The following is a 13,287-nucleotide window of genomic DNA, read 5'->3' as shown; positions in this document are numbered from 1 at the left end:
GGCTGAAACAACGAATCGATAAAATCGATAATAATCGATAACGGAAATCGTCGACGATTTCCGTTATCGATTAATCGAGTGATCGATTCGTTGTTGGAGCACTCGGCTCCTTTTACTTACCTCCGCAAGCGTTCCCCGCTTCTGCTACACGCTCTGCAGTCTCCGCCTTCTTTTAGCTACGTGACGGATGTGACGCGCTTCAATCAAGAGTTCAATAAAGTTTTAAACTTGAAGGTTGGAAGTGGAACGAGTCCGTAGTGGAGGTAAGTATTCTTTGTCTATGTGCGAATGTGTGGGTGCACGGCAGAGTGGGGGTGCACGGCAGAGTGGAGGTGGGGGTCCACGGCAGAGTGGAGGTGGGGGTCCACAGCGGGGTGGGGGTGGGGTTTCAGGGGATGCAGGGTGTGGGTGCAGGGCAGAGTGGGGGTGGGGGGGCAGGCCAGGGTAGGAGACTGGGTGCAGGGCAGAGTGGGGGTGGGGATGCAGGGCAGGGTGTGAGTGTGGGTGCAGGGCTGGGTGGGGGGGAAGGGCAGGAGACTGGGTGCAGGGCAGAGTGGGGGTGGGGATGCAGGGTGTGAGTGTGGGTGCAGGGCAGAGTGGGGGTGGGGGGGATGCAGGGCAGAGTGGGGGTGCGGGGGGATGCAGGGCAGGGCAGGGTGTGAGTGTGGGTGCAGAGCTGGGTGCAGGGCAGAGTGTGGGGGCAGGGCAGAGTTGGAGACTGGGTGCAGGGGCACAGTGCAAAGTGCTGGGGCACAGTGCAAAGTGCCAGGGCTGGGTGCAAAGTGCAGGGTGCAAAGTGCAGGGTGCAAAGTGCGTGGTTTAGGTATTAAAACTAGTTTGATAAATATTGTGTTTGGGTTCTCGTAACAAAATAAGAATGTTAATGTAAATTTTAAGTTGTTTTTTTAACATCCAGTTCATTAAATTTTAAATAAACGAAAAGTTTGCATATTGTTTTTTTTTTATCCGATTAATCGATTAATCGAAAAAATAATCGGCCAACTAATCGATTATTAAAATAATCGTTAGTTGCAGCCCTAATTTATTGCAATCAGTGTGGTCATTGTCTCTGTGAAATTTGCTCTTGTTTAATTTTTTTTTTTTTTATCTTTTTTATGCATTTTATTGCTTTTTCGCACAAAAATACTTCATGTACATTCACAGATCTAGATCCAGAGGTTACCGAACCTCACCAGGTGAAACAAGAACCAAATCATCGTCATTTGGTGAGATTATGGCTTTTATCCTTATTGAACAGAGCGAGTCATGTATAAGAAGTGATTCTGTCTCATCCCTTTGTACAGCGCTACGGAGTTTGATGGCTCTATATAAAATAAATAATAATAATCACTGTAGCTGACGTTACATTGGTTGCTATGGTGACAAAACCACTTTCCAAACTTTGCACTAGCATCATTTCAACATTTAACCCCCAAGGGGGTAAACAGACAAAGCCACACCGGGGGAACGTTCTAAGTGAGTTGCCCCTGGGACTCTTTAAATGTTAACCCTTTAATAGCTTATCACGTATATTCTATGTAGCGTCTCATCAAATGTATAACCATTAAATGCCTGTCATCATGGAAAGCTTGACTTTATTTGAAGATGCACTTAATTGAGTCACCTGCATTCAAGTAGGAGTATCAACCATAATATACTGGGGGCAAAAGCACCAATTGGAAGCACCGGATTCCGTAGCACCGTGAAGCAGATAAGACCGGGTGTCCTCACTTGACCACAGGTGAGTTAACCAGTCCATGAGCAAAGGTCCCGCTCAGATGAGATGAAGAAAGGAGAATGTTTGCTGGGAACCCTGATCAGGACTTTTACTTGCGCAATGTACATAGAAACAGAAAAGTGGGGGAAGGGAACTAAATTAGAAATTAATTTAAGATTCTCCTTGAAACGTGGATTTGATAGAAGGAAGAAGTTATTCATTCCCTGGAACGTTCCTGTCTTGGACACTGAATTGTGTTTCTGAAGAGGGAATTATAGTCACAACTGGAGATGTCTTCTGGCTTCTAGTCCAGAACTTGCTTCTGCAGAGTACTCTGCCCCAGGGCATCTTGGGTAAGTTGCCCATAGGTGTGCCCAAACTGGAACTTGTAACCTGAGGAGGGGATATAAGACAAGCACTCATGTTTAATGACTCAACTCCTATTGGTCGGAGATGAGAGCAGGCAACTCAATTCATGCTTCTATGTTTATTCCCAGAGGAGACCAATGACTGATTAAGGTTTGAGTCTTTACAGCAAGAGGTTCTAGGTTTTTATGACTTGGTTCTAGGAAACCTTCTTTGGAGGAGCTATATTTTACTTTGAGAACCTTTGGTTAACCATTTATAGCCAAAAGCAATCCGGCAACAACAGCCAGGGACCCTACGATCGACCTGATTACCGTTACACGTATCATTATTGCTTGTAGAGTGTGAGTTCCCTGAATGGTATCACTGGGATGAATGGTAACTGCTAGGGTGTCCCAATGGCCCTTTATCACTCCCATCACTCCTATCACTCCTGGGTTCCAATGACCCTTTATCACTCCTGTGTTCCAATGTCCCTTTATCACTCCCATCACTCCTGTGTTACAATGGCCCTTTATCACTCCCATCACTCCTGTGTTCCAACGGCCCTTTATCATTCCCATCACTCCTGTGTTCCAATGGCCCTTTATCACTCCCATCACTCCTGTGTCCCAATGGCCCTTTATCACTCCCATCACTCCTGTGTTCCAATGGCCCTTTATCACTCCCATCACTCCTGTGTTCCAATGGCCCTTTATCACTCCCATCACTCCTGTGTTCCAACGGCCCTTTATCACTCCCATCACTCCTGTGTTCCAATGGCACGATGTGTTCACTGATCCAAGTTTAAGTATAAAAGGCTAATTGATGGTTAGAAAACCTTTTTGTAATTACAGCCAGAAATTTCCTTGTTTTCCATAAAAACAGTTCTGTTTGGTGAACGGTGGTGTACATGAAAACAACAGCCATATCCATGTATTCTTTTTGTCAAAACTCTTTAGATAAAAAGAAAAAGGCCCTGACCTGGCACGTATCCGGTGTAACGAGGAAGTAAGCCCAGCTCCTCCAAGTAGATGTGGCTCTGGTCTGGCTGCAGCCCATTCTTGTGGGGCTCTTGGCTGGCAGACGGTCTTATATCCTTCTTCGAGTTCATTCGTTCAAACTCCACCATGGCTCTGTTGGTGGTGACCGGATACCAGGTTCCAATGAGGAATCGGGACCGAGGAACGTATCCCATGTAACCTGGAAGAAGAGCAGATAGCATGAGAAGCACCTACTAGCCCGATGGCCTCCTGCCAAGGAAGGAACTTTGGCTACAGCCCAGAAGCTAACCGGCGACGGCGAGACACCCCGTGGGACCCGAGTCCCAACTATCGTTCCTTAGCTAACGTGGAACCTAATGGCGGCCCTGCTCCCCGTATACACGGAGTCCATGGAATGCACGGCGTCGTTACCTGAGATGAAATACTTGTTTGGGTTTTCCTCATCCATGTAGTAAGGAGACATCTGGGATTCAAAGGGAGTTTGGGAGAAGTAGAGCGCCGGCTCTTTAGACAAGGCTGGAAGTGGCGTCCGGTATTTGGACCTGAGAAGCTGAAATATTACGTATGGTTTTACAACGACACCCGTCAGAGGCTGGAAATCTTAGTGAATCTCTGGCAGGGCGACTGATGTTTTGGGGTTAATCAGAATATTAACTGGGCGGGAGGCTCTCCCCCATTCCTCGCGCTTGGTCTGCGGCTCGCGCTCGGTGTGAGGCTCTCACCCGTTTCTCGCACTCGGTGGGAGGCTCTCGCCCGTTTCTCGCACTCGGTGGGAGGCTCTCGCCCCGTTTCTCGCGCTCGGTGGGAGGCTCTCGCCCCGTTTCTCGCGCTCGGTGGGAGGCTCTCACGCGTTTCTCGCACTCGGTTGGAGGCTCTCGCCCGTTTCTCGCGCTCGGTGGCAGGCTCGCGCTCGGTGGGAGGCTCTCGCCCGTTTCTCGCGCTCAGTGGGAGGCTCACACTCAGTGGGAGGCTCTCGCCCGTTTCTCGCGATCGGTGGGAGGCTCTCGCCCGTTTCTCACGCTCGGTGGGAGGCTCAGGCTCAGTGGGAGGTTCTCGCCCGTTTCTCGCGCTTGGTGGGAGGCTCTCGTCCATTTCTCGCGCTCGGTCTTCGGCTCTCGCCCGTTTCTCGCGCTCGGTGTGAGTCTCTCGCCCATTTCTCGCACTCGGCCTGCGGCTCTCGTCCGTTTCTCGCGCTCGGTGGGAGGCTCTCCCCTGTTTCTCGTGCTCGGTGTGAGGCTCTCACCTGTTTCTCGCGCTCGTTCTGCGGCTGCTGTTGTCCATTCTGGAGTTTGGTGGCCAGGGTCTGCTCCTGCCTCTGGGCTTCCTGCCGCTGCTGGTCTTTCTGGAAGTCCCCAAGGGCGTCTTTACTGGTTTCTGTGTACGTCTTAGCAAAGAAATTCTGAGACTTGGGGATAAAACCTGAGGATTATGAAAAACGATCAAAAAGAAAATCCAGAACTAATGTACATTACAGGACCTAGAACCCAGAACCAGAACATCCATCGGTGGCTGTCTTCACCGTTTTGCCTCATCCTGACGGTTCCTCATACATGTCGGGGCATCGCACGAAAAAATCTGCGAAAATGCCGAGCTTTTTTGAACCGAAAGGCCGGAAAAAACACTCATCTCGCACGTCGGGCCAACTCGTGACCAAGAGGAGGACTCAGATGCTTCTACAGGCCCTGCCTTGACTTCCCGCTCCAGACCTCCCTCACCATCCGATACCCAACAAGACGACCTGGGTCAAGACACACACGCACTCACCTCACACACTATGAAGTCGCTTTTACGCGAAATGCGGGAACAACTCCATCAAGACTTCCAGGATATCGCTAATTCTATACGTCGCGACCTGGATGGCCTGGGAGACCGCACGGACCATCTAGAAAGACGTATGGAAGAGTTCGCTGATGCACACAACACCATCGCAGATGACCACACTGCACTTAAATCGGAGGTAGCGCATCTCCGGGCGAAGGTGATGGATCTGGAGGACCGCTCCCGACGAAGCAACATACGCCTGCGGGGCATTCCAGAGGAAATAGGCCAAGAGGCCCTGCAAGATTTCGTGATTGACCTCTTCAAGCATCTCCTGGGCGGAGGTAATAACGTTGATATCCGTCTAGACAGATTGCACCGTGCTGCGAGGCCCAAGGCGCTATCCTTAAAACCCCCTAGGGACGTTCTGACTAGGGTGCTTTTTTATGATGTTAAGGAAAAGATAATGCAAGCGGCCAGGCGCAAACCGGATCTCCCTCCTCGTTTTCAGAACATCATGCTTTTAACTGACCTCTCTCAACTTACCCTTCAGCGTCGCCGCTCCTTCGCTCCGGTGACGAGCCTCCTGAGGTCGCATCAAATCTCCTACAGATGGGGTTACCCCATTCGACTCATCGTCGTCAGAGATGGCTCCGTGTCTTCCATCCTCACCCCGGAGGACGGCATGGCTCTCCTACACAAATGGGGAATCGACCCGGCTGCTGATCCTGCACCGCTGCCACCTGCCGTCGCGAAAGACAAAGTTTCCCCGCAGAAAAAGTGGAAGAGGGACTGGTCCACGAAAACCTGAAGGCCTGCACTATTTTCCAGGACGGTAACCCGTTGATTTTCATTTGGTGGGCTTCCAGCCGTTGTCAGGGTTTGGAGCGGGTCGACTATATTTCGTCCGTTACGAGGGTTTTTCATACCTTTTATTTTTCGCACGCCCTTTTTACATACACGGCCTTTCTTTTTCCTGTATTTTATCTTTTTTTCTTTTTCATTTTTCATGCACATATTTTTATCAGGTTCTCATCTACGGCCACGTGATGTCAGATCGCTTTTGGCTGCGCGGCCTCCCGCCGGATGAGCCTCTCTCACTTGCACTTCTCCACCCCCCACGTGCTATTTACATCTTTAGCACACTTTTTATACATCATGTTTGGGCATCTTGCCCTGGTTCTACATTCTTATTGTTTACTGTATGTTTTTTTCTTTTTGTTTGTAATCAGTGATGCTTCTCCTCTGCACCATATTACATCTTCACATTGTCGGGTCCTGCTTGGCCGGGTGTGGTCGCCCATATGCTGTCTCCACTCGCTCCACTCTGGGGGTTTGGCTCCCCTGCGGGTCCTACCTTATATCTTCCTTTTTTTATTATTTTTTACCGATGGCTGAATTAGTCTTATTGTCCATCAACGCCAAGGGCCTTAATACTCCTCAGAAACGAAACTCCCTGTGGTCTGAAGTCAAGTTGCACAAAGCTAACATTGTTTGTATTCAAGAGACTCACTTTAAAAAGTCTAGTACGATTAATTTATTTTCCAAACGCTTTCCCTGGCGGTATCACTCCATGGCTACCTCTAAAAGAGCGGGAGTTTCGCTCCTTTTTTCTAATACCTTTTCATTTTCCTTGATACGTAAATGCCCTGATCCGCAGGGACGCTACCTCATCTTGGTGTGTGACATTAACTCCGTCCGATACACTATAGCCTCTTTTTATGCCCCCAACACCTCCCAAACTCAATTCTTCAGTTCGTTTTTATCTAAATTGGATACCCTAAGGCAGGGTCAGGTCATCTTATGTGGCGACTTGAATGCGGCTCTTTACCCCCAACTGGACAGCTCCACTCATAGACCCTCCACACACACTTCTCGCACACACACGCTTGGCTCCACGCTGTCCTCTTTGCTACACTCAAATCAACTTTTTGATGCCTGGAGGGTCCTGCACCCCTCCGAACGTGATTACACGTATTTTTCCGCACCACATACATCATACTCCCATATAGACTACTTTTTTCTGGATATATTCACTCTTCAATTCGACCAAGTCGTGCTCCATAGGGTCCATATCCTGGTCCGACCACGCCCCGGTTATACTTACCCTTGCACTTTCTTATCCCATCTCGGGCAGAGGCAGTTGGCGCCTTAATGACAGCCTGTTGTTAAATCCCACCCATAAGGAACAAATTCAGGTGCATCTCACTGATTACTTTCAAGACAACACCTCTCCTGACCTCTCTGCAGAGACGGTATGGAATGCACATAAGGCAGTTATACGTGGCCGGCTGATCAGTTTAGCCTCCCACCTTAAGAAACAATATCTTGCAGATAAAAAAAAACCTCCCTGCTCCTGCAACTTTGCGACTCTCCATAAACGCCACCCGACTGACTCCCTTTTGCGCAAAATTAAACACATTAAAACCCAATTATCGGAAATTAATGCACGCTCCACAGCATACATGTTGCTGAAGTTAAAACAAAAGTTCTACGTGAAAGGCAATAAAGCCGACTCTCTTTTGGCTAGAAAACTTAAACATATAGTATCTTTATCCCGTCCCTCTCACATCATTGACAGTGGGGGTCGTGAGATTCGCAACCCTTCGCAGATGGTTGAGGCTTTCGCTGCCTATTACTCCAAATTATATAACCTGCATCACGACACCACCATGTCTCAACCCTCACTCGCAGACATTAACACTTATTTAGAGTCCACACACTTACCCACCCTCACATTTGAGCTTTCTGAGTCCCTTGCCGCGCCTATAGAGTTGAGGGAGATCGAGAGAGCTGTATGTCAGCTTAAAAAGGGCTCGGCCCCGGGTCCGGATGGATTCACTGCCGCATATTACCGCTCTTTCTTACCTACTTTAGGGCCTCATCTGCTTTCTCTTTTCCGCTCCTTTATGTCGTCCGGTACCGTCCCCCCTGAGAATCTTAGAGCGCATGTAGTCACCTTGCCTAAACCTGGTAAGCCACCCACGGTATGCCCCAACTTCCGTCCCATTTCTCTCCTCAACACCGACCTTAAAATTTATGCGAAAATATTGGCAAACAGACTAGCCCCGCTCTTACACTCCCTTCTACACCCTGATCAGGTCGGATTTGTCTTGGGTCGCCAGCCCTCCGACAATACCCGCAAGTTTTTGAATTCCCTTTGGGACGCAGCCAAACACAAACGCCCCAGCCTTTTCATTTCTTTCGACGCCGAAAAGGCGTTCGACAGACTCCACTGGGTGTTTTTGTCGAGAGTTCTCCACAAATTTAATCCCCCCCCCCGTTATACAGGCGGTCCTGGCACTCTACGCGTCTCCCACCGTTTGCATTTCAATGATGGGTTTTCTCTCCTCCCCGTTCTCTATTACGAACGGCACCCGTCAGGGCTGCCCCTTATCCCCCCTACTCTATACGCTCGCACTCGAACCCTTAGCAGCCAACATACGCTCGGATCCTCTGATTTCTGGTTTTCCCTTACCCAATGGCGACACTAGCAAGCTTGGGTTATTCACGGATGACATTTTGACGTCGGTCACCTCTCCGGAGCGATCCCTCCCCGCTCTTTTCGCTCAATTTTCTCGTTATTCTGCTGTCTCCTATCATTCTATTAACATATCTAAGACGCAGGCGATGTGTCTTCATCTGGACCCGGGTTGCCAGGCCCGTCTCTCCTCTGTATACAGGTTTGAGTGGAGGTCGTCCCATCTCTCCTATCTGGGTATTCGTTTACCCAAGTCGCTTTGCGACATAAACACCCTCAACATAGTGAGGGTTTGGGACTCTGTGAGGCGGGACATCAATAGGTGGCGGGGCTATGAGCTCTCTTGGTTGGGCAGGGTAAATGCCTTAAAAATGACAGCCCTCCCGAAACTGCTCTATGTGCTTAGGACGGTCCCAGTTAAACCCCCGCGGAGGCGCTTATGTTCTATTCAGAAGTTTTTTGTTTCCTTCACGTGAATCAGAAGTAGGTCCAGAGTGGCGAATCGTACCCGTTTTGTGCCTCGTCTGCAGGGTGGCCTAGGTGTCCCCCATATAGAATCCTATCACGAGGGTTGTATTCTAGCACAAACTCTCCCTTTTGTCGCCCATTCGCCCTCCAACCTGGACTGCTCAAGAAAACAGTATTATTTCTCCTCTCACCGTCGACCAACTTTTGTGGCTACCCCGCTCTAAACGCCCGCGCCTTCTGTCTCTGCCCCCGACAACTAAACACACTATTGACACATGGGACAGGGCGGCCAAACGTTTCCCTGCCCTACATCGCCTCACACGTATCACTCCTTTACGGATTTTGGAGTTGCTTATTCCTAATTTTACCATTTCACATTGGGTTCGTCTAGGTCTTTCCTCGTTGGGGGATCTCTTTAAGGATGGAATATTGCTCCCCTTCTCGCATTTTACCTCCACACACGACATTCCACGACATGACTTTTTCCGCTACCTCCAGGTCCGCCATCTACTGGACTCTCTACCCTCGTCCGTGTGTCACTCTACCCCGCTCCTCCACCAAGTGGCTGCCCTACGCGACTCAGCTCCCAGGTTTCAAGGGGTCATCTCCATCTGGTACTCGTTGTTAATTGCCCGTTTCTCTGCCCATAAACTTCCCCATATGCTTGCTTGGGAAAGGGAGCTGGGCAAGGAACTTCCACTGGATATATGGTTGGAGGCGGAGGAGGCGATGCGGGGGGTCACTCACTGCACCAATCACATAGAGCTTCAAAAGAAGCTCAGTTGCCGCTGGTACCTTACCCCGGTCCGTCTCTCACACATGTGGCCAACCCAATCCAAACTTTGCTGGAGAGGTTGCAGACAATCTGGGTCTATGCTTCATATGTGGTGGAGCTGTCCAGTTCTGAAGCCATTTTGGCCTGAAATATTTGCCCTGTTGCGCTGCCTTTTTCACTGCCCTTTTGATTTTCTACCGGAATTTGCTTTACTCCACGTGTTTCCCGATCCTATCCCCCCCTCGACACGTAAACTTCTCATACACATTTTCATAGCCACTAAATTATGTATTGCCAAAAGATGGAAGGCGCCTCTCCCTCCTGCCGTCGCTGAAATAGTCTCCACCGTTGAGAGACACAGGGTTTTGGAGAAAATGTCCCACGATTCGTCATGCACCTCACACCTATACATGAAAATCTGGACTCCCTGGCTCTCTAGTCGGGTTTTCTCTGATTACTGTTGATTGCCAGATATTGACCACACCCGGGCAGCATTCTGACATTTAGATATTTTGATATTTTATTATTTTGAGGCGTGGATACTCTGATATTGCTATCTCCTTTGTATCATTACCTGCTTCGCACTGTAGAGGAGCTCTCACGCTCTCATTGTGCCCGCTGCCCTGCGGTCTCGGCCGCATGGTGTATCACTGATCTGTTTCTGTTCATTTATGTTACTTTTATTTTGTTTTCGTGACCAATTGTTCTACACATTCCCATCTCTCACACGTCGATCGTAACACACTGTATTACATGTGGTCATGTTACTTTCGCGTTATAGTTGCTGGAAACGTTAAGTAAAACCAAAAAACTTTGTCGTCGGTAGTGTCTCTCTTGCACGAGTCAATCTGATGTGGACTGCCGATCCCCTCGGTATTATTTTATTTGATATTTTTTCTTTTCATTCACCGTGCAGTTTGCATGTTACATTCCCGTCCTGCGTGACGGCTGTTATTTGTCATGTACGATATGTGACTCTCTTTCTGTACCATGTCTCCTACAAATAAAAAACTTTTAAATCCAAAAAAAAAATATTTATAATATGATAAATAATAGTAATATAGTATTATTGTTATTATTTATAATAATATTATACCTAATATAGTATTATTAGCATTATTATTATTAATAATATGATTACTGATAGTAATATAGTATTATTGTTATTATTGATAATAATATTATACCTAATATAGTATTATTAGCATTATTATTATTAATAATATGATTACTGATAGTAATATAGTATTATTGTTATTATTGATAATAATATGATACCTAATAAAAGTGTTAGTTGTGATGTCTGATGAAGAGCATTTTAAAATGAAGAAATTAATATATATATAAAACACAAATAAATAAATAGATATATTTACTTTGGAAAGTTTCCATGCCTTTTCCAAGTATATGCCACTGTGCCCCCTGATATGCCTTATACCCCTATATGCCACTGTGCCCCTAGTATGCCTTATACCCCCTATATGCCACTCTGTCCCCTGATATGCCTTATATCCCCTATATGCCACTGTGTCCCCTGATATGCCTTATACCCCTATATGCCACTGTGCACCCTAGTATGCCTTATACCCCCTATATGCCACTGTGTCCCCTGATATGCCTTATACTTCCTATATGCCACTGTACCCCTGATGTGCCTTATACCCCCCCCCGTATGGTACTGTGCCCCCTGTATGCCACTGTGCCCCCTGATATGCCTTATACCCCTTATATGCCACTGTGCCCCCTGTTATGCCTCAATCCCCCTATATGCCACTCTGCCCCTGATATGTCTTATAACCCCTTATATGCCACTGTGCCCCTGATATGCCTTATACCCCCTATATGTAACTGTGGCCCCTAATAGGCCTTATATCCCCCTAAATGCCACTGTACCCCTGATGTGTCTTATACCCCCCTGTATGGTACTGTGCCCCCTGATATGCCTTATATGCCACTCTTCCCCTCTGATATGTCTTTTACCCCCCTATATTCCACTGTGCCCCTGATATGCTTTATACCCCCTATATGCCACTGTCCCCCCTGTTATGCCTCAATCCCCTTATATGCCACTCTGTTCCTGATATGTCTTATAACCCCTTTTATTCCACTGTGCCCCCGATATGCTTTATACCCCCTATATGCCACTGTGCCCCCTGATATGCCTTATACCCCCTATATGCCACTGTGCCCCCTGATATGCCGTATATCCCCCTAAATGCCACTGTGCCCCCTGAAATGCCTTATACCTCCAGACATGCCACATGCCCCGCTGGTGTGCAACTCTGATCCCCCCCCCACACTTGCCCCCCGTGCTCCAGACTCCCTAGTGTCTAGTGGGTGAACATCTTTGCGATGCATGTAGATATACCTCTGCTGGTGGCCGGCACTTTCACTGGAGCTTCTATGGCCGAGCACCGGAAGGTAATGTGACGGTCATAGAAGTCCCAGTGGATGTCCACCGGCTGCCAAAAAGGAAAATCCAGGTCCCCTGTAGTGCTGCGGGGGGGATGCTCTCTCGCAGTCGGTGGACGTCTGCGCGATGCACGTAGACAACGTCCGCTGCTGTCGGTACTTCCGCCGGGGCTTTTATGGTGGAGCGCCAGCGTGACGTTACCTTCCAGAGCTCCATCATAGAAGCCCCAGCGGAAGGGATACACGTTATTTATAATATGTTATCGCAATGGCGTGGATTGGATACTCATATACCGGGCTGCATTAACTCACTTTGCATGGAAACACACGTGACTGTACAACTTACAGGGGGTGGGAGGGGGCGCCCCGCGGCTTCCGTCTACCGCAGGCAGGCTGTTCATATACCTGTATGGATAAGGCAGCCACAGTCATTTAGTGGATACAGCCCTCATACTACGGGGCACAGTCTGTAACATATGACATTGATGCGTGGGGAAAAAAAAAGTGCTTTTTTAAATTCTTCATAAATTTTCATCAATTTTTAGAAAATTGTCCTGAAAAAAATATATATATGAAACTTGTGTGGGTTCACTAAATGGAAAAGAATTACAGCTAAACACGAGCTCCGCCAAAGTGTCAAAACATCCTCGGTCACGAAGGGTAACAAAAAAACAACAACCCCAGTCTGGTGTTTAAAGGGTTAATTGTCTTTTATTACAACAGGGTTTGTTCTTCTGTCCAAGTATCCTCAACATTGTATCTATTAACAAGTTACAAGTATTTCTATGAAGCCCTTACTTCTTAACACTGCAGAAAGTCTGTTTGGAACAAACCACTTCGTGTTAGGGGGGTGGGGGGTGGAATACAACACTGTCATTTGTGAAAGCGGCAGCTGTATTGGCCCTGAGGATATTTGGAAGCAGGACAGAACACCCCCATGGCCTTTGCACTGTGGTACAGCCTGCCCTGACTGTGATGTCATAGTGCTGTGACATCACAATGCTGTGATGTTCTGTAAAAGCGCATCCAGACACTCTGGTTGTTTCAGATTGTGAGCAGTAGCAGTACTGAGCATAACAGTTACCTGTCCACGACAGGCAGCGAAATCGCGATTTCTATTGACTTTAAAAAGACAAAATAGGCAGAGATTAAAAGGCCTTCATTCGTGTGCACGCAATAGCCGGCACATAGGCGCGAGTCTCTGCACCTGAACATCTTTGACTGACACCCGACAGGTACACGTTTCAGCCATCATGGAGCGCACTTGCTTCGGCACTCCTGGCCCTCGCACAAGCAGCAGAATAACATTCACGCTGTTTGTATTTGG

The sequence above is a fragment of the Sceloporus occidentalis genome, unplaced genomic scaffold (genome assembly GCF_023333645.1).
Source record: "Sceloporus occidentalis isolate IW3139 unplaced genomic scaffold, rSceOcc1.0.p SCAF_232, whole genome shotgun sequence".
Lineage (NCBI taxonomy): Eukaryota > Metazoa > Chordata > Lepidosauria > Squamata > Phrynosomatidae > Sceloporus > Sceloporus occidentalis.
The sequence above is the reverse complement of the archived record's forward strand: the minus strand, read 5'-3'. Positions refer to the sequence as shown.